Below are 20,746 nucleotides of genomic sequence, written 5' to 3'. Positions count from 1 at the left end.
CATGAAGTCAACCGCCAGGTGAAATGGCTACAGAGAGGAGGAAGATCTGAGACAGGCTGTGAGTGACAGGCAGAGTGAGTGCTTTCCCCATAATGGAAATCACAATGAAGTAAGTAGCAATTACTGCCAAGACCTGTCAAGGCTGAAGAGAAGCAAGGACTGCATTCCCTCATATTATGTTAACAAAAGAATGAGCCAAACTATAAACTAATTCTCCACGCAAACATTCCAACGCTGCTCTTGGGGAAACAGAGGAGTCAGGAACATGTGTGAATAAGGTCAACTATAGGCCAAGACAGACAGACAAGAGGAATTAGGAAGGTGACTTAGCCAGAAAGACGTCTCAAGCAGCCCCGTCAGAACCTCCCCCTGGGAAACGTGGAACAGATACTGACCCATATACCAGTGGGGTGATTAACTCGGGATCGAATGAAGTTCAGCTCGCTTAAAGAGAGAAGGACTCGGGAAATACACAATGAAAGAGTTCTCTCGAATTTCTTCTAAATCCTAGACATAACAAAATTGTTCGTCTAAGTCTAATAGGAAGGACTCTTGCACCTGATGACTGCTCCCACTGTGAGTAATTACCCTGTAGAGGGGCAGGCATTTCTGATTCCTTATCAATAAAATCAATGGGCATGTGGCTTTTGATTTTCCAATTCCACCGTTGGGGTTCAGGAGTCACCTCACAAACCACAGGAACATGAGCTCAGTCAGACAGGGATACTTTATTGAGGATTCACCCCAGGACTGATCCATCAGGGCCCGAGATCAAACTCAGGAGCAGGATGCAACCCTGAGTCAAGATTCTCTAGGGCTTTCAAGCCTCGAATGAAATCCATAAACTCCTGTGCCAAGCTAGGCCACCAATCAGGATTAAGGGAACACGTCTTTGTAGACTTATCCTGCTTCCATTGGTTGGGGTATTCAGCTGTGGCAGGGGACTTGCCTTGTCTAATAGTCATGTCTCAACCTGCCAACCAGGATGTCAGTTACATCTCTATGTCTATATGCCAAGGAGGACGTCAATTCCGAGGGAGGTATTAGGAAATTAAATGTAAGTCTTATTCTAAATAGGTGCAGGTGTCCCTCCCACGTTGAGGTCCATCCCAGGGGCAGCTTATAAAAGCAAAAAACTCATAAAAGCACATACACAAGTACAGGAAGTGCTGCCTGGTGGTTGGTTTGGGTCCGAGTTTATTGTTACTAACTATACGAAGCAAGTAGGTAGTTGAAGTCCGTAATCGACTCCTACTGTGGTTAATTTTTAAGAGCACAGAAGCACAAAACAGAATATACCATCAACTCGATCATGAGAAATTTTCCTTGGAGCAGTCCATGAGAAAGTTTCCTTCTACATTAGTAAGAGCGCAGAATGGCTGGCTGGACAGGCAACAGTTACCTAGGCCTTAACATCCAGAGAAAAGAAAGGGGACGGCATCCTTTGTGGTCCTCAAAGCTGCTTACCCGGCTCGTTGGCTTGTAGTCAGTTCATTCCGCTTGGTCTCATCGTCACCCTACAGAGTCCCAAAGCTTTGAACACTGGGGCCGTCATTTAATTTTTGACTAGTAACATTCCTTCCGTTCAAAAGGCTGCTTGACTTAGTTATGAGGTTCAACACAAGCTTCTAAAGGTGAGGCTCATCACAGCTGCTGTCTTTGTATTTTTTGGGGGGAGGGAGTTTGAGATAGATTTCTCTGTGTGCCCCTGGCCATCCTGAACTCTCACTGTAGACTAGGTTGGCTTTGAACTCAGAGATTTGCCTGCCTCTGCCTCCTGGGTGCTGGGATTAAAGGTGTGCAGGCAGATGTCCTTGTTAAGAATCGGCAACACAGGGGCTGGGGATTTAGCTCAGTGGTAGAGCGCTTACCTAGGAAGCGCAAGGCCCTGGGTTCGGTCCCCAGCTCCGGAAAAAAAAAAAAAAAAAGAATCGGCAACACAAGAAGATGCACCGAGTCCTACTGCAACTTGTTAAGCCAAGGTGGGTTGATATCCATAGCAGGCCTTCCCTTTTCTGAGGAGAAAGGGAGGATGGGGGAGGGGAGATGGGAGGGAGGGGCTGGGAGGGAAGGAGAGAAGAGGAGGGAGAGAAAGATATGATCTGGATGTAAATTTTAAAGTAAATTTAATTTTTTAATTTTTTTTTAAAATTAAAGCAGGGTAAAAAGAAGTAGCATTTCTCTATGGTGAACGTCTCCCCCCTCCACGCTCACCTGACCCTCCTCATCTCAGGCCTTTTAGAGTCTTGGTGTTTACAGAGCACATTCTGCATTCCTGAGCTCTGCCTATGGGCCCACAGGATGTGACTGCCACCATCTATCCTCGTCATTACTGCTTCAATCTGTTCTGGCTGCCAAAAACAAAAACCAAACAAACAGAAAATAAAAACCCGTACCTGGTGCCTGACAAGCAACAGTTCCCGAGGCTAGGAGGTCAAAGACCAAGGTGGCAGTAGGGCTGCGGTCAGGAGAGGGACTGCTTTCCGGTTCACGCTCGGTACTTCCTTCCTGGGTCCACACGTGGAAGATGGGTCAGTAGCCACTCGTGGGCTTTGTTTATTTTGAATTATTTCCTAATTACATTTTTATTTTGTGTGTATGTGCACAGACCACTGGGTATGTGTGGAGGACAGAGGAAAGGGCCACTTGGGGAGTCAATTCTTTCCTTCTACCGTGTAGATTCCGGGGATTTGAACTCAGGCTGTCAGACTTAGCAGCAAGCGCCTTTACTCACTAAGCTGTGTAGCTAGCCTTTGGGTCTCTTTTCATGAATGGGACTCGGATCCCATTCAAAAGTCCCACTTCCTGACACCAACACACTGAGGGCTAGGATTTCCACAGAGGAACCGGAGGGGGTGGGGGAGGGGCAGCACTGGGACACTCAGATCGTTCTTCTCCCTGAGGCATCCTTTCCTTCTCTTAAAGGTTAGCTTGGCCGTACCTGAGGGTGAGGAACCTTGAGTTCCTCAGTTGAGGTGAGAGACCAGCCCACCCTGAGCAGCACCATTTCCTGGCTGGTATTCTGAACCCCTTGAGTGGAAAAGGAGCTGAGCAAGGGCTTACACTCACTGTCTTCTGCTTCCTCAGACACCGAGCGAGCCTCTGCTCCAGTCTCCTGCTGCCTTGACTGCCTGGCCAACAATGGCTGCACCCTAGAACTGTGAGCACTGTGAATGCTCTATCCGGAAGTTTCTTTTGCCAGAAACCCGGAAACAGGGAGAGAAGTCAAGACACCCTCCAGCCATGCTGGTTACCTTTCTACCTCTTGAACCTGCCAGAGGGTTTCCTGCTCGTCGCCTCGGAAGAGACTTCCGGGCTGGCTCTTGTTCCTGCTTCAGGATGTGTCTCTAATGTCATTGTAGTGACTCAAAGACTGGTCACAGCAGGTATGGTACACTATACTGTTCTTTTATTTTGTTATTGATAAATTGACTGTCTGTCTGTCCCACTAATATGTGAACACTGGGAACATAGGGAACAAACATAGGTAGATCCTTGCTTGTTCTCAAGACTTGGTTCAAGTACTGTTGGGTTTGATTTTTTTGTTTTTTTGTCTTTTTGGGTTTTTTTCTGTTCTCAGGGTCTGACAAATAGCCAATAACTGTTGAAAGAATGAATAAATGAATACAAAAAGAGATAAAAGGCAATGGTTTGGAAAACAAATGTATAAAGACTAAGAGGAAAAAAATTGCGAAACCACAAAAACCAAGCTGGCAATAAAAGGGAGCGTTTCTGAACTTCAGGGTTATTACTCTAGAACGAGCAGAGCATCGGTTGCTTCAGGTTGCTATAAATCAACGTGTTTCAAATTTGTTCATCTGTTATTAAAATTCTAACAGTGTTTTTCCCTCCGTCTGACAACTAGACAATGCTTGTTAACGTGCTCCATCTCAGGAGTTAATAATAAGAAAATTATAGTTGGGCAATGATGGCCCATGTGGGAGGCAGAGGTAGGAGAATCTCTCTGTTTGAGGCTAGCCTGCTCTGCAGGCAGAGTACCAGGACAGCCAGAGCTGTACAGAGAAACCTTGATTCAAAAAACCAAACAACAACAACAACAACAACAAAAGCCATCGCCCCCTAAAAGAATACATAATGTTATAAAGTTCTTTTAACCTGATTCTGGGCCACTAAAAATATCCTTTAAAAGCTAATTATGGGGGCTGGAGAGATGGCTCAGAGGTTAAGAGCACTGACTGCTCTTCCAGAGGTCCTGAGTTCAAAATCCCAGCAACCACATGGTGGCTCACAACCATCTGTAGTGGGATGTAATGCCCTCTTCTGGTGTGTCTGAAGAAAGTTATGTTATACCCATATGCATAAAATAAATAAATCTTTTAAAAAGCAAGCTAATCACTTTCTATAGTTCAAGGACAAGGAAGGTGGAGGCAGGAAATCAGGATATCCTCTGCTACATATCAGAGTTATATGAGCTCCTGCCCCAGAAAAAGCCAAAGCAAACAATTTTGTTTTGTTTTGTTTTGTTTTGTTTTGTTTTGTTTTAACTTGGCATATGTAACTAGATGCATCACACTTGGAAAGCTGAGACAGGAGGATCACTATGATTTACAGTCTAAGACATAGAGTAACACTTTGTCTTAAAAAAGCAATAATCAAAATCAAACACCCCCAAACCAGCTATTTAATTATCGGGTACATGATAGATCTAGTTCTATGGAAGCACATATATGTTGCCAAGTACTATAAATGCTAAATATGTTTGGAGTAAGAGTCATCGTTAAGGCCTGCTTGACTTTATGTGGTGCTAACATTAGTACGTGAACTGAGCTGCCGCTAATGAGTCGGGTATGTTGAGTCCTTATCATTTGGGATAACGAACTGAATGTTGCTAGGGTTGGATAGAACCAGCTGTCACTTGCTCCCTTCTGGAGGGGACGAATGCTCTTCCCAAGAGGACTTTGTCGCCAGAAAGTACCAAGTATAGGTGACATTTAAAATAGCTATGTGATTTGATATAAAAGTTCCACTATTTCTTCTAATACCCTTTACCCCAGGCATCCTGCTAAATGCCCTCCATAGTAAGAATTTATACTTAAATATAACTTCCAACTTTCTAGCCAGTTTTCCTTGATCTTAGCTATACAAAGTGGGTAACAGTTGCTTAGGAATTCATTCTATCATGGTCGATGTCAAAGATGATGCTGAGTTTATGGCTTTTTTTTTTTTTTCAGTTTCACAGAATGAAAACAGTTCTCTAGGGCTGGAGAGATGGCTTAGTGGTCAAGAACTCTGACTGCTCTTCGGGAGATTGGAGTTCAATTCCCAGCAACCACATGGTGGCTCACAACCATCTGTAATGAGATCTGATGCCCTCTTCTGGTGTGTCTGAAGACAGCTGCAGTATACTCGCATACCTAAGATAAATAAATAAATCTTTTTTTAAGAAGACAGAAAAAGAAAACAGTTCTCTACACTATCAAGAACAAACTGAAATCTGAAATCTGTTTTTTGACACCAGAATTAAAAACATCGGTCACCATGAGCAGAGAAGGGAGGGGACCTCTCAAAGGAATAAAACCCAACCCTCCCAGCTCCGAGTGCCTGAATCCAGACGGAAGGTCACTGGCTTCTGTCAAGGGCTCTTGTTAGTTTGTTATTTTAGGGCTGCTCTAGGGAGCTGGCGATATAGGAAAGACCTTGTTCCTACTGGTTGCTATAAATAAGTTGAATCATTAGATCATGTCTTGAAGGAGTTTTATAGAAATACCAGGCATAGCTTCCAGTACAGCCATTTATACAAGCAACTCTTAATGTGTGGTGTCTTGGGAGCAATGCTAAGCCACGTAATAATAAAGGGCGTTACTACTGCTGCTCAGGCATATTTGTGTGACAGATTAGACAGTTTGGGCACCTACTTACAGGTCAAAGCCTGCAGGCCTTGAAAGGAGAAAGCGGGAGGGAGCTCACCCCACCTGGCCTGCAGCACTCAGGCAGCCATGTAATCCCACTGAACCTGTCTGGTAGCTTGGCAGTAAAGGCTGTTGCTGGCAGATAAGACCCTCTTGGGAAGCCTGATAGCTCCTGTCAATAAGGAAACTGCAGAGGGCCAAATTTCCAAGCCACGAAAAGAAAAAAAAAAAATCTCTGGTTTGAAAATGTGCAGATAAACAATCATGACCTTGAGCTGTGGAAAATAGCGTTTATTAAGGAAAGATAGACCACAATTCTTTGCTTTCTAGTAGTCAGTCAGACATATGCAAATCTCTCTTCTCATCCTGACTAGAGCAGCTATTGTTTTCTCCAAGCGGTTGCATCACCAGAGACTGAAGGTCTCTGCGGCCCTTCAGCAGCAGTTTGGACTGTGTGGCAAAGCAAGGCCGATGTTTCACTATTCGGGAGTTACTGCAGACTCCATTTTTGAAGCTCCATGAATGTTCCTCTCTCTTGATGTGGACTAAATCAGAGAGCAAATGACTGTGCCCAGGAGAAAATGAGTTGGGAAGCTAGAGCTGTGGTTCTCAGCCTATGAACTCGCTGGGGTGGAAGAACCCTCTCACAGGGGTCGCGTATCAGATGTCCTGCATATCAGATATTTCCCTTACACTTAATAACAGTAGTAAGTTTACAGTTATGAAGTAGCATCGAAATGGTTTTATGGTTGGGAATCGCTACAACGTGAGGAACTGTAGTAAAGGCCGCATAAGACTGAAAACCACTGGTCTAGAAGAACGGGAGCTGTCTGGGGCTCTGGAAGCCCAGATGTTCACCCAAAGGTCCGTACCACACTCTTCCCCAGGGACGAGAGAGGCGACCCCCAAAAGGGCTGCTGAGTCCAGACTTTACAAAACTCCTGGTCACTGGGAAAGGGATACATTGATGCACACCAAATACCTAAGAAGGGTGACTTGGAGCCTTCTACAGATAAAAGAGTGCAAAGATGTTGCAGAAGGAAGGGAAGGACTGCTGTAATTGGGGCGGGGTGGGGGCTGGAGTGAGGAAGCCCAGGGATGTAGAACGACCCCGCCCCTAACCCCACCCCTCGCCCCTGAGGTCAGTGACTGTCCTCTGCAGATAGCACTGCTCCAGTGTTAAGGCAGTTACTTAGCTTGTCTCTAATGGTCACGGTTTCAACTTGGATAACAGAAGTTTACATAGGAATGAACTCAAGAGAAAAATCCACCAGTGCCGAGGACACACTCAGCTGATGCGGTTCAGTAGGGCTGGAGCGTTTAGAAAGCTTGGGTTTCGTCCCCAGCAGTACAGAAAGCCAGTCCCGGAGGTGCTTGCCAGTAATAATGACACTTGGAGGTGAAGAGGAAGATAGAAAAATTAAAGTTCGTCCCTGGCTGCACAGTGAGTCGGAGGAAAGCCTGGGATAGAGGAGACAATGTCTCAACAAACAATGCTCTGATGGCTCAGGCCTGAAGTCCTTCACTTTGGAAGCTGAGGCAGGAGGATTGCTGAATATTGGAAGCAAAGCAGTTTCCAAGCCAGTGAAACTTTGTCTTAACAAGGCAAAACCGGTTGGGGATTTAGCTCAGTGGTAAAGCGCTTGCCTAGCAAGCGCAAGGCCCTGGGTTCGGTCCTCAGCTTCGGGAAAAAAAAAAAAAAAAAAAAAAAAAAAAAAAGGCAAAACCTTTTCCCAATCTATCATTTATCTATTGAATTAGCTGCTGTATTTTTCTCACACTGTGTGATGGTTTGTATATGCTCGGCCCAAGGAGTTATTAGAAGGTGTGGCCTTGTTGGAGTAGGTGTCACTGTGGGTGTGGACTTTAAGAGCCTCATCCTAGCTGCCTGGAAGCCAGTATTCTGCTAGCAGCCTTCAGGTGAAGATGTAGAACTCTCAGCTCCTCCTGCACCATGCCTGCCTGGATGCTGCCATGTTCCTGCCTTGATGATAATGGACTGGACCTCTGAACCTGTAAGCCAGCCCCAGTGAAATATTGTTTTTATGAGTTGCCTTGGCCATGGTGTCTGTTCACAGCAGTTAAAACCCTAAGACACACTATAATACTTTTCATATCTGAGTAGTTCTCTACCTTTCCTTTTATTGTTTCAGGGTTTGTTTTCTGCTTAAAAGTCCTTTTATCCATGCTTACACTTCTTTACTGCTTACTAATGGGCAAATCATACATATTTACTTTTTTTTTTTTTTTTTTTTTTGGTTCTTTTTTTCGGAGCTGGGGACCGAACCCAGGGCCTTGTGCTTCCTAGGTAAGCGCTCTACCACTGAGCTAAATCCTCAGCCCCACATATTTACTTTTTAAAAAAATATTTTTTTAATTTTATGTGCTTTCGAGGTTGCCTGCATGTGTGCCCCACACATGAGCTCCTGTGCGAGTGCTGAAAAACCAACTCAGGTCCTCTGTGAGAACAGCAAGTGTGCTTAGTGCTGAGCCATCACCCCCGCTCCATATACTTATACAGCACGATGTTTTCAAACACTAGCACACTCGCATAGAGCAGAATGGCTCAGTCGAGCCTACTAACTAACATGTGCATTTCCCCATGCACGTTTGTGGAACGAACACCTAAGACATAGTCTCAGCCATCTCTTGCCTTCTTTGCAATAGATCTCAACTCGTTCTTCCTACCGACCTGAAATTTTACGAGCTAAATTTGTACTGTTGCTTTTTGATTAATTATTTTTTTGCATTTATCTCACATTCATCTGAAAGTGGTTTCTAAGGTGTGCTAGTCACTTTGCTTGTGGCTATAGCCTGGTACCTGAAAAGAAGGAACTGAAGAGAGGAGAGATTTGTTTTGGCTCTGAGTTTGAGAATACACAGTCCTTGGGGGTGGGGGGGTTCAGGGCAGCAGGGGTGGCCTTGGGACTCACGTAGAATGGACCAGACAGAAGACAAAGAGCAATGGTGGAGTTCTTTGGGCTTTCTCTGTTCCAGGTCCCAGTCTGGACACCTTAACCCTTGGGATCAGTCTTCACTGCTCAGTGAAGCCTTTCTGGAAATGCCATCAAAGGCCATGCAGAGGCGTCTCTGAAGTGAGTCTTAATCCAGTCAAGTTTACGATGAAGATTGGCGTTCGTGCATAGTGGAAGGGAACTTCTTTTTTAAGATTTATTTATTTTAATTTATGTGAATACACTGTAGCTGTCTTCAGACACACCAGAAGAGGGCATCAGATCCCATTACAGATGGTTGTGAGCCACCATGTGGTTCCTGGGAATTGACCGCTGAGCCATCTCTCCATCTCCTTTTACCACATGTACAGTGAGTTATTTGGTGGAGAATAGGCCCTTCTTAAGAGACAGATTAAAGTGTAGCCTTTTATATATACTAACTTACTGTGTGTCCTAGTATCTGGGGCATTTGCAAACTATGCAGTTAAAACACCACAGGCTGAACCCAGGCAGGGGAGATGCTGTCTGCCAACCACTGATACAGGGCTATTGTGCAGGCTGTGGGGATGGCAGTCCTGCCTCGAAGCTATTTCTGCCTTTTCTATTCCGTTTCAATGACTTATTTGTCTATTCCCCTGCCAAGACCATATTGTTCTAATTCACAGGCCTTTGGAGTATTTTGGTATCTGAGACTATTTGGGTGTTTTCCTTTTCTTTTTCTTGGCTATTCTCATATATTTATTCTCACGCTTGAACTTTAAGTCCTGCTTATGTAGCTCTAAAGCGGTGCTTTCATATAGACAATAGAGTTATAGGAGTTTTGAATGATGTTGCAAAAAAGATTTCTCTTTTACGATATAGCTTTCCATTCTCCCCTAGCAATAAAAAGTTTCAGCCGGGCATATAGCTCCTCAAATAAATTCTAAAAATGTCATTGCAGCTTCTGAGTCCTGCCTGAGGTAAACAAACCCACAGGATTCTCACTGACCAGCTGCCCCTGCAGAACTGCAGCTACCCTGCCCTCAGCTCTTAGCTCTCGGTAGGGACCTACTCTGAAGACCTTTCTTCTGGGAGCCAATCAAGGCCAATGCCTGCCTGGCCCGTTTTTTTGTATTGTTGTTGTTTCTGGGTTTGTTTTTGTCTTGATGTGGAGTTGGGGGTGTTTGCATGTATCTTTGTACATTCTTGTGGAAGTTGGAGGTTGATGTCACATATCTTCCTCAATCTGCTAACTGTGTGTTTTGAAGACAGGGTCTCTAGACCTGTCATTCACTTTGTTTGGCCAATATGTCCCATGGATCCTCCGGTCTCTACCTTCCCACCACTGGGATTATGGGTGTGGTGGCACTGTTATTTGATCTCACAGTGACCCCTGAGATTGTGTTACTTACTGGAAAAAAAAAAACTGTTTCTAGTCGGAGAGCTGCCTTTTCCTTTTGGGCTGTGGGCTGAGGAGGAAGGTCAGCTGGGTTCTTTCTCTGTCTCTGAGCTAGCAGGCTTTTACCCCGGCATCTGGCCTCCGAGTCTTCGTTGGTAAAATTCAACAACTGAGTTAAAAAACAAAACAAAAAACAAAACAAAAAACAAACAAACAAAAAAAAAAAAACCAAGAGTTGTTGGGACTTTAAATGGGTCCTGGGGATTGAGCCCATATCCTTGTGCTTGCCTGTCAGCAGTGTACCCACTGAGGCTCTGCTCCAGCCCCTGTCTGTTATTTTAAAGTGAACTCCATAGGTTCAGGGCAGTTAAAGAGCCTCTTAGAATGAGTACTAGCTAAGGTCATTGTTGTGACTGCATCCATTTTGAGTGATAGCTCTTTTCTGGATACTGATCCTAAGATCACTCACAGGAAGCCTACTGCTGTCAGTCTCTATGTTACCAGTTCCTAGGTAACTAACCACCCTCAGACCTTCAAGTTCTTGAAGGAGAGCACTTGGATGCAGACATGGTCAAGTATTAAGAGACAAAGAAACAGTCTGAGTTGGATGTGGTTGAACACCTTACCAGTTCGAAATGACCCAAGCTTACAAAGGGAAAAGTGAATTTCTAGGTTAGGGGGGTACGGGGGGGTCAATAATGGTCCCCAAAGGTTCATATATTTAAACATTTATTCCCAGTTAGTGGAACTATTTGGGAAGGATTAGGAGGTGTGGGTTTGTTGGGATAGGTGTGTTACTGGGGTGGGCTTCGAGGTTTCAAAAGTCCACTCCAGTCTTACTCTCTCTTTGCCTGCTGTCTTCTTATTTTTTTTTTCCGGAGCTGGGGACCAAACTCAGGGCCTTGCGCTTGCTAGGCAAGCGCTCTACCACTGAGCTAAATCCCCAACCCTGCCTGCTGTCTTCAAATGAGGCTTTAAGCTCTCAGCTACTGCTTCAGCTGCGCCTTGCCTGCTGCCTACCGATGGCCATAGATAAACCCTCTGAAGCTGTAAACAAGCCCCCCAGTTAAATGCTTCCTTTTATAAGTTGCTTTGAAATAGTGTCTCCTCAAACAGTGACTAAGAAGACAGTTGCTTAAATCACTGGTTGTATTAATAGGCCTTAAGACAGGGAGGGTTATTAACTCTTGTAATATTCAATTCTCCTACCTAAAACACGTTACATTCTTCTCTTTAGGACAATCTTATCATTAAAAAAAAACATAACTTCTAAACATGTTTTATGTATTCACACTTTTAAAGCTATTTATTTACTCTGTGTGTGTGTGTGTGTGTGTGTGTGTGTGTGTGTGTGTGTGTGTGTGTCTACATGTGCGGACACATGCTATAGCATGCACATAGAGATCAGAGCTGGTTCTTCCCTATCATGTAAGCTGTGATGACTGAAGTAATCAGGCTGAGCAGTGAATGCCTTTACCTGCTGAGCCATCTCGATGGTCCTCATTTTCTTCATACATGTCTTGAATCTTTCATGTTATGTCTTTTATAAGAATTAACTTATAATTATTTTGCTAATGAGAATGAATGTTTTTCCCCTCTTCTATCAGTGGCCATTTTCAAAGTAGAAAAAAAGAGACATCGTACGTTTCTACAGGGTGTGCTGAAATGAATTCTAAGTGCATGTTCCTTGTGTAGGAGCTGAGAGCACTTTAACTCTGAGGCTTGAGTGTGGTAGCCTAAGGACACATCCTGACTCCACTACTTTCTGTGAGGAAGCTCCTTGGTGTCTCTGGCTCTCAGCTTCCTCACTCATGGGGTTATAAAAGGTATAAAACACATACTTAGATTGGGCACATTCCACTCTTAAAGACTATTCAGGCATTCAGTGATGCTCCAATCAGACGCCATCAGCCACAAGTCGTGAGCGAGCGCTCTGCAGGGCAATATGGGGGACACACGTTTGAAGTTTCTTAAGGCGTTCAAGGAAGTAAGACCGAGAAAGTGCACTTGGTCAGTTGAAGTGGGAAGTCATACGTAGCTGTCTGTTGGAGTTGTCAGTTACATTGGAGTTGTCGGTTACATTTATTTTTGCTATTTCTGTCGGGCTTTGCTTTGATGATGAGGCAACAGAGGTCTGGGAGTCATCTCCACCTGCTGACCTTCCAAGGAAAAGATTTTAAACAGTGGACTAGATGCATGTATACATAGGAAGCTGTTAAAAAACATTCGGTATGTTCTAAAATCTCAAAAGAACGGTAGCATTAGTGGCCTGATTTCAGTCATCGTGCTCAATATGGTGGTAGGTGATGATGATGGCAGCATTTGGTAGGCCGAGGCAGGGGGATTTCCAGTTTGAAATAATAACACCCTATGTAAAAAAAAATAACAAAAACAAAAAACAAAAAATCCCCCAAAACTAAAAGAACAAACAAAAGTTAGAGCATTATGAAAAATTCTATAAAAAGCCCACTCTGATAGACAGCCCACTCTGATAGACAGCCCACCTTCTGTGACAGACAGCCCACTCTGATAGACAGTCCACCCACTGTGATAGACAGCCCACTGTGAGGTACAGCCCACTGTGATAGACAGCCCACTGTGATAGACAGCCTGCTCTGATAGACAGCCCACTGTGATAGACAGTACACTCTGATAGACAGCCCACCCTGATAGACAGCTCACTGTGATAGACAGCCCACCCACTGTGATAGACCGCCCACTTTGATAGACAGCCCACCCACTCTGACAGACAGCTCACCTACTGTGATAGACAGCCCACTCTGATAGACAGCCCACTCTGATAGACAGCCTGCTGTGATAGACAGCTAGCTACTGGGTCTTTAAGTGAAACTTGAAGACTTACACACTATAATTAATGCTGTAATAATAACAAAGGTTTATTTCTTACTGGCTAGTGTGTTCCACAGAACCTCTCCAGGACCCAGCTCAACAGGTCTTACACTAGCTTTAGGGGAAGGGACCAGGGAGGCTTCCCATCCAGCTGTCAGATGGTTTTTGACTGAGTGCCCTTGAGAGCAGTCATGAGGCTGGGGCTTGCCTACCTTCCAGGCAGAGAAGAGTACCAGACAAGGCACAGGATACCAGCATCAACCACATTACCCGCCATAGTGGTCCTAGTGTGCGCTGATGCACACTAGCCATTGACTTTTAGATTTGTGTTTGGTTTGTTTTTGGACCAGGGACTGGCCTTGAGCTGGATGAACTAGTTTAAGAAAGACAACCTTGAAGTCCCCATCTGCTCACCCCATATCAGAAGCACTGGGATTCGAGGCGTGCAACAACACACCTGGCTGTTGTTCATCAGTTCATTGGTGGTTTAGGGAACATAATAAAAATTTCCATCCAAGCCATCCATTTAAACAGCCTTACAGTTGAGGTTTATACGCACGACAAAGGTCATACATCGCAGCACCAACACTGATAAGGGAACGGTTGGGACTCTGTCAGTTACGAACTTCTAAACCCACACAGGAGGAAGACAAAGAAAGAGGAGGGAACAAAAGGACTTTTGCCTGAACTACCTCCAGTTGTAAAATCGTTCCCAGGGTTGTCTAACATCCAGAGATAAGAAAACGAGGCCCAGGAGAGTTTAAGCCATTTGCCGGAAGTCACAGTTCGCCAGGGATGGGTTGGAACACCAAAGCCAGGTATGGAGTAGCTGTGACATGCTAAGTGTCAGGGTCAAAGGAAAATCCACTGCCCCTAATTCTGGGGTCCCATTCTGTTCCCCTCTACCAAAGGAGTCATTTTCCTATCGCTGTCAGCAGTAACAAATGACTCTCTGTGGTGTCGAGGCATAGGCTGGCCTCCAGTAGAGCAAGGAGCTGTATCTTTTCTCAGCTCTTCTTATCCTGCCCCAAACTTCCCAGCTCGTGGGCTTTCCTCCCCAGCCGCTCATTCCCAAATAACCCTGGCATTTTGGCCTTGTGCTCTCTTGGTTTTCTCTCTTGTCTCTCTTACCCCTCTCTCCCTGCCCTCCCCCTCCTCCTCTCATGGTCCATCCAGTCTGCTGGCCTTATTGACTGTGCTGCTTTCTCTCCCAGCTCTGGACTCTTCCAGAAGCCTCAGACTGTCCTCTCCCTCCTATCTACAATAAAACCCTTCCCCTTAGCCAGACCTTGGAGAGGTCATGTCCTCACTTTACGCAATAAACAAGGTAGGATCCAAAGTCCCTACGGCCCTTTCTAGTAGAAATATGATACCTCCATTCACAGCCGTACTGGGGACCTCTGAGGGTTTACCTAAAAACCACTTTTTTTTTTTTTGGTTCTTTTTTTCGGAGCTGGGGACCGAACCCAGGGCCTTGCGCTTCCTAGGTAAGCGCTCTACCACTGAGCTAAATCCCCAGCCCCTAAAAACCACTTTCTTGAAAGGAGCTGCATGTGTTAAGGTATAGTGAAGTCATATAGTAATTGAGAAGTTTTTCCCCCTTCCACATCCTCATCTTGATGTGAAGGAACAGCCCATGTTTTCTGGGCTGACTTGCTTTTCATAGTCACCCAGGAGCCTAACTTTCTCTCAGGGTCTCTGAATCACTTTCCAGGGCTTGTCACCAAAATGAGGTTAGCACATCCACATTCTAGTCAGCAAGAAAGGGAAAGACGTCGTGATGGTGTGTCTAGGCTCTGGCTTTGAGATGTTACGGAGGAAGAAGGGCAAGAGAAAGAGGAAGTACATTGTTTTATGGTAGGAGAGATGAGTTGAGAGTAGGGAATTTAATCAGTTGAAAGCGTGAAGATTACTTCATCACTGTGACAGAAGACTTGAGGCAACTGACTTATAGAAGAAAAGTGTATTTTAGCTCATGGACCAGAGTTTTCAGCTGGTGGTCACTTGGCCCTGCCCTCTGGGCCTGTGGTGAAGTAGAACATCCGTGATGCATGGTGGAGCAAAGTTGTTAACTCACGGTGGCTGGGATGCAAAAGAGAGAGGAGCTGGACTCCAGCATTCCTTCAAGACACAGGCCAGTGACATTTCCTGCCTCTTAAAGGCACCACCACCTCCTCGTAATGCCACAGGCTGGTGACTAAGCCTTTCCACACATAAGCCTTTGGGGACATTTAACATAGAGTCAGAGGACAGACTGCTGTCTCTTCTCTCTCTGCACCTTCTTTTATCTTAAGTGCAGTAGGAGAAGAACAACCCAGAGGGCTTGTCAGTGAAAGAGCGCCTCATGATTGTGTGGACAAAGAGTGCTGAAAGGTCAGGCTTGAGTTAAACAAGATGAAGGGGCTGAGGGGGAGTCAGGGCTGAAGGGAGAGGCTGAGGCTGAGGGGCTTGGGTAGTTGGATTTTCTATTTAGCCAGTCAGGAAAATATTTTTCTAAGCCACATGCCATGGCATTCACCTGTAATCCCAGCACTGAGACAAGATTCGTACTGAGCATTGAGAGGCTGAGGCAGGAGAATTGCTAGTTTGAGGTCAACCTGTGTTACAGAGGAAGTTTGAGGTCGTGGTGAGCTACATATTGTCTTAATAAAACAGCATCCAAACCCATCTCACCTATTTCTGTAATAAATGTGATTTTTAAGTCGGGAGGAGTCAGAAGGAAGGCTCAAGGGGATTTCATCTCTGACTGGGTGGTGGCTTTTTGCTGTTTCCTGCCTTCAAGAGTGTTGAAGGGTTTCTGTTCGTTTTCTTTTTTTTTTCTTTTTTCTTTTTTTTTTTTTTTTTTTTGGTTCTTTTTTTTCGGAGTTGGGGACCGAACCCAGGGCCTTGCGCTTCCGAACCCAGGGCCTTGCGCTTCCTAGGCAAGCGCTCTACCACTGAGCTAAATCCCCAACCCCTTCTGTTCGTTTTCTAGGGACAGAGTCTCACTCTGTGGTTCATGCTGGCCTGGAACGTGCCATCTAGCTCAAGCTGGCCTTAAACTCACGACTCTCCAGCCTCCCTTTTGAAATGCAAGGCTCTCCTGCGCTCTGCAGATGCCCTAAGCCAATTAGGCAGGTAGGACAGCCGCGGCCAGCTTGGAGGCGACTGAAATGTGATTCCCTGACTGGGTGAGAGACTGGGTCCAGTTCCTTCTCCTGGGAGATCCTCTCTTGGGCACTGTTTTTTTTTTTTTTTTTAACCCTCAGACGTACTTTATCGGGAGCTGGGGCTGAGAGGCCTCCTCAGTCCTACAGGCTGTGATGAGCAGGCGACTTCCTTCTGTAGGAGGGAGGAGAGGTGTCTCATTACTTCCCTTTCTTCTCCGGATAGCTCGGGCTGCCTCCTGCAGAGAGGAAAACCCAGATCTAAGGGACGTTTTCGGACTCCAGGCAGTTACCAGTCCTTCAGCAGCCTCTAGCTCCCCCTAAGGTTTGTCTCTGCTAATTGCCGCAGTCTTAGTGATGTAAAAGTCGCGGGAGAGGAGGGGGTGCAGTGCGAGGGGGGTGCGGCTAGTCTACTTGCTTTTTCCTGGAGTTCTCTTTTTACCCCAAGTTTGTCTTTCGCCTATATTACTCATCGATTTCTACGCCGAAAGCAAACTACCAGGTTCTCAATGGAGGCACAGACAAGTACCATTTTTGAAGCGGTCTAAAAACAGGAGTATGGCTTTTGAGAAGAGCTAAAAGAGGACCTAGAAGAAATGCCACGTTCTTGGTACAAAGAGGTAGTTTGTGGTAAGAAGCTTAACATTTGGAATTTCAAGGTGTACAGAAACATCGAAAGCAGGTTATTCAAATGCAGCTCCAAGAAGTTAGCGGAACCTGGGCATAGTGGTACATGTTTATGACCCCAACATAGAAGAGGTGGAGGCAGGGGGATCCGGAGTTTAAGGTCATTCTCCACCACAGAGCAAGTTGGAAGACTACCTGGGCTCCACGAGACTAGGTTCTAGGTGCTCCCAACCCCCAACAGGAGAAGAAGGCAGGAGCATAAATTCAAGCAAATCAAAGAACTCTTAACGTAGAAAAGGCAGTTCCATGATCGACTCTGTTACCAAAGACTTAACATGTCCACCACAGTGTTATTTATTGTGGCAAATTTTTTTGGAAGTAGTTTTATTGTCTGATAACTAAATGATAAATAAATTATGATACAATGAAGTTGAGTAACTGTAAAACAGTTTTAGAAACATTGTGCGCACGCATGCGTGTGCGTGTGTGTGTGTGCCCTAATCTATGTGTGCACCATGATCATGAAGATACCCTCAATGGCCAGAAGAAGGTGCTGGAGGCCCTGGAACAGACGCTTGTGAGCCATTCAACATTGGTGGTGGGACCTGAACCCAGGACTTCTGCAGGGGCAGCAAGTGCTCCTAACTGCTGAGTCATTTCTCTAGCACCCCAAAAATAGATTTTGAAAAATTCTTGCAGGACTGAAAAGGTTAAATGTTAAGTAAAAGAATATTTATACTCTGTTTTCTCTTCAGATCGTATAAATCTTTCGCCTTTTACTAAAGATTTCTGTGGAGAGGAACAATTCTGAGTCTTAAACCAATTTTTTGAGGCCTTGCTTTTATAAGACTATTTAAAAAAAGAATATTTATCTTGTCTAGCACATGTGCATGGTACATGTAGAAAAATAAGAGAATATTGTTTAGTAGATTTCTGCCTATTGTGTCCTCCTGTTTCTGTTTTTAGAATGTCTACAGTGATCAAGTATCATTTTTCAGAATCAGAAAAACTTTCGTGAATATTAATACCACAGGGGATTTATATCTAACATTGATATATTGAGAATTAATGGAAGCAACTGGACTTAAGAATAATAAGGTACATTTTTGGTGTAAAAGCTCTGGTTTTTGAAAAGACTAAATAAATATATCTATAGCAAAACAGTAGCAGCAAAAACCAGACACAAGTGCACTTCTGTGGCACACAGGTCATTTCCCTAGCTTGAGACATTTCTGTGAGGCCACTGATAAGGCATATTCTCTCACGATTTACCAAATGCCCACAGTTCCTATTGGAAAAATGAGTTGAAATCATGAAAATAACAAGGAAATCTTAATGCTCCATCAACTACTCTCTCGAGTGTCAGCTTCTGTGCTCTGAAGTAAACTCCCAGGGCAAGCAAGGAAGCCTGGGCTCAGCTAGGGTGACACGGGGTTGCCTTTCTGGGGTTACAGTGAAAAGTGGAAAAAGGACAGGAAAGCCAGGTAGTTCATAACCAGCCAGACCCACTGGGCACACTCAGCACCCACTAAGACAGTTAAAAATACATAAAAGCACAGTGTACCTAGAAAAAGCCATTTACCATGGAATGATTTAAGTTATCACTTCCAGTTGGCTCCAGAGGACCTGGACATCTATATCCTAATGCACCCAAATCATTTCCCATCCCGAAGCAGTGAGGCTCGGAGCACCTTGGTGTGCAGTAGTGAATTCCAAGTTTTAGTTCAGAGATCAGCCACTTATCTTTGGGTTTCAGACAGTCTGGAAACCCCACGGTAAGCCCCTTTGCTGGGTGGCAGCCAGGCCCAGGAAGGGAGCTCAAAAACACAGAAGCACAAATACAAGAGCTTATTATTTTCTTTCCCAACTGTGGGGCAGTCGGGGAAAAAATTAACCCTCTCATTTGTCTACCTCAATAGCAGGCTTTAACCGGTCTGTAGCCACAGACAGCAGAGGTAACTGCACTAATTAGTTTGGTATGGAGGGACATCAGGACGGGGAGCTTTGGGGAACTCGAGTAATTTAGCTGAGGATGAGGAGGGAGAGAGAAATATGAAGAGAGGGGGAGCTGGGCGAGAAGGGGAGGAGGGATGAAAGGAAGCGGCAAGGAGGAGGGAGGAGACGATAGGGTGTTCTGTCTTAGAAAGTTGATGTACAGGCTCCAGATGATCGGAAGAAATTCTGCCGCAAGGCTCCTGAACCTCAAGGCTGAACTTGGTAAGGAGCTGGAGTTTCCTGTTGGTAGTAAGAAAACCACAGGGCACAGGTGTGTGTGTGTGTGTGTGTGTGTGTGTGTGTGTGTGTGTGTGTGTGTGTGTGTGTGTGTTGTGGTGGTGGTTGGTGGTGTTTGTGTGGTGTGGTATGTGTGGGGTGTGTGTGTGTGGGTCCGGGAAGAAAGCAACAGGGGTTAAAATTTCCCTAGTTCTGACCTCCCTGGAGTTGCTTCCACATCGGCTCTCTTGTCCTTTGCTGTCAGAGTCACTTTCTCAGTTGGAGGTGATTGGTCAGTTACCCCACTTTCCTGTGGGGTTTCTAAATTTAAACTGTGAATCCTCAAACTGCCAGGCGTGCCAGAGAGGGTTGCTAGAATGTGAGTCTCCTTTAGAAGTAGAGGCAGGTAATTAGGCCAGGAAAGTAGCTCTCCTTCTCAGTGGTGTGCAAGCATCAAATGCTGCTTCTTTTTCTTTTTCAGTAAACAGGCTAAGAGGGAGTTCCAGACCGATGTGGAGCAGAATACTACAGGCCTGCAGGAAGTGACATTTCAAGACTGGCTTCTAAGCCTGTCATTTCATGAGCCCAAAAAAGCAAGGCAATGCTCACACCAAAGACAATACCAGTTGTGGGAAGATTGCTCTCATAAGTCCTTTGGGTGCTGGTGTCTAGGTGCTATGATTTTAAACACAAGCCATAATTAGAAATGAAAGAGGAAAACCAAAGAACTTTCAGGGAAAGGTTGTGGCTATCTGGAGACTTTTTTGAGACAAAATAAGGGCTGGGTGGTATAGCACATGTGTCAGCCCTGGGTTTGATACCCAGCACTGCCTCAAACAAGTGAAATGCTGGATATACATACATACACAAACATACAAACATACATACATACATACATACATACATATTCATACATACATACATACATACATACATACATACATACATACACTACATGCCTACATTATGTGGTAAGGGTTAAACCCAGGGCCCTGTAGACCTTGTATACAGCAAACAAACTCCACCGAACTGCACCCCTAGCCCTCGAAAACTTTTTGGATAGAGGATATAGTCTTATACTTGCTGCTTACTTAAAGCCTTGAAAGATCTTTCATTTTCTTTCCACCCCCTCCCTGAGCTGAGGATTAAACCCGGGGCCTTGCGCTTGCTAAGCGCACTGAGCTAAATCCCTGACCCCTTTCATTTTATTTATTTATTTTTCCAAGATTTATTCTTCTGTGTAGCCCTGGCTGTCTTGGAACTTGCTTTGTAGACCAGGCTGGCCTCAAACTTAAGAGATCAGCCTGCCTCTAGGATTAAAGGTGCCAGTATCACCTGGATGGCTTTAAAGATCTTTGTAAGTCTAAGGCTGGAGGGATGGCTCAGAGGTTAAGTGCACTGACTGCTCTTCCAGAGGTCCTGAGTTCAATTCCCAGCCACCACATGGTGGCTCACAACCATTCAAAATGGAATCTAATGCTCTCTTCTGGTGTATCTGAAGACAGCAATGGTGTATTCACATTAAAAAAAAAAAATCTTAAAAGAAGATAAGTCTAAGACCTTGATATATGTATTGATTTTCCTAAAATATTTGTCTGGTCCATCTTAATGTTTCTGGCATTAAGTTTTGGGTATTAATTCTCTAGATATATGCATTTGAATACCCCAAGGGTGAGACATTCTTTGAACCAAATACACATGAATAACTTA

General features: G+C 44.9%; 3 long non-coding RNA genes and 1 other non-coding gene across 7 annotated transcripts; 2 read left to right on the top strand and 2 right to left on the bottom strand.

The window, feature by feature from the left end:
* Positions 1–708: 708 nt before the first annotated feature.
* Positions 709–3,307, bottom strand: LOC147996604 (uncharacterized). 3 transcript variants are annotated; one of them, XR_015677115.1, is made up of 3 exons: positions 3,064–3,277; positions 2,397–2,508; positions 709–2,060 (listed from the first exon to the last, which is right to left on the bottom strand). It is a non-coding gene; the product is annotated as an uncharacterized LOC147996604 (long non-coding RNA). The 3 variants fall into 3 exon arrangements; XR_015677112.1 differs by lacking the exon at positions 2,397–2,508 and adding an exon at positions 2,215–2,351 and having other exon boundaries at positions 711–2,060; positions 3,064–3,307; XR_015677114.1 differs by having other exon boundaries at positions 711–2,060; positions 3,070–3,276.
* Positions 1,284–20,559, top strand: LOC134485992 (uncharacterized). Of its 2 annotated transcripts, XR_015677106.1 has the most exons (9): positions 1,604–1,982; positions 2,158–2,531; positions 3,088–3,386; positions 5,193–7,885; positions 8,868–8,965; positions 13,695–13,870; positions 16,027–16,169; positions 16,425–16,523; positions 19,518–20,559. It is a non-coding gene; the product is annotated as an uncharacterized LOC134485992 (long non-coding RNA). The 2 variants fall into 2 exon arrangements; XR_015677108.1 differs by lacking the exons at positions 8,868–8,965; positions 13,695–13,870; positions 16,027–16,169; positions 16,425–16,523; positions 19,518–20,559 and having other exon boundaries at positions 1,284–1,982; positions 2,926–3,386; positions 5,193–6,673.
* LOC147996603 (uncharacterized) lies at positions 7,692–11,476 on the bottom strand. The gene is made up of 2 exons (XR_015677116.1): positions 8,225–11,476; positions 7,692–8,104 (listed from the first exon to the last, which is right to left on the bottom strand). It is a non-coding gene; the product is annotated as an uncharacterized LOC147996603 (long non-coding RNA).
* Rnu5e5 (RNA, U5E small nuclear 5) lies at positions 17,561–17,676 on the top strand. The gene has a single exon (XR_015678998.1). It is a non-coding gene; the product is annotated as a U5 spliceosomal RNA (small nuclear RNA).
* Positions 20,560–20,746: the final 187 nt, after the last annotated feature.

Source organism: Rattus norvegicus, chromosome 2 (assembly GCF_021556685.1).
Source record: "Rattus norvegicus strain SHRSP/BbbUtx chromosome 2, alternate assembly SHRSP_T2T, whole genome shotgun sequence".
In the NCBI taxonomy this organism is placed as follows: Eukaryota; Metazoa; Chordata; class Mammalia; order Rodentia; family Muridae; genus Rattus; species Rattus norvegicus.
This window is presented reverse-complemented; position numbering and strand designations above follow the sequence as displayed.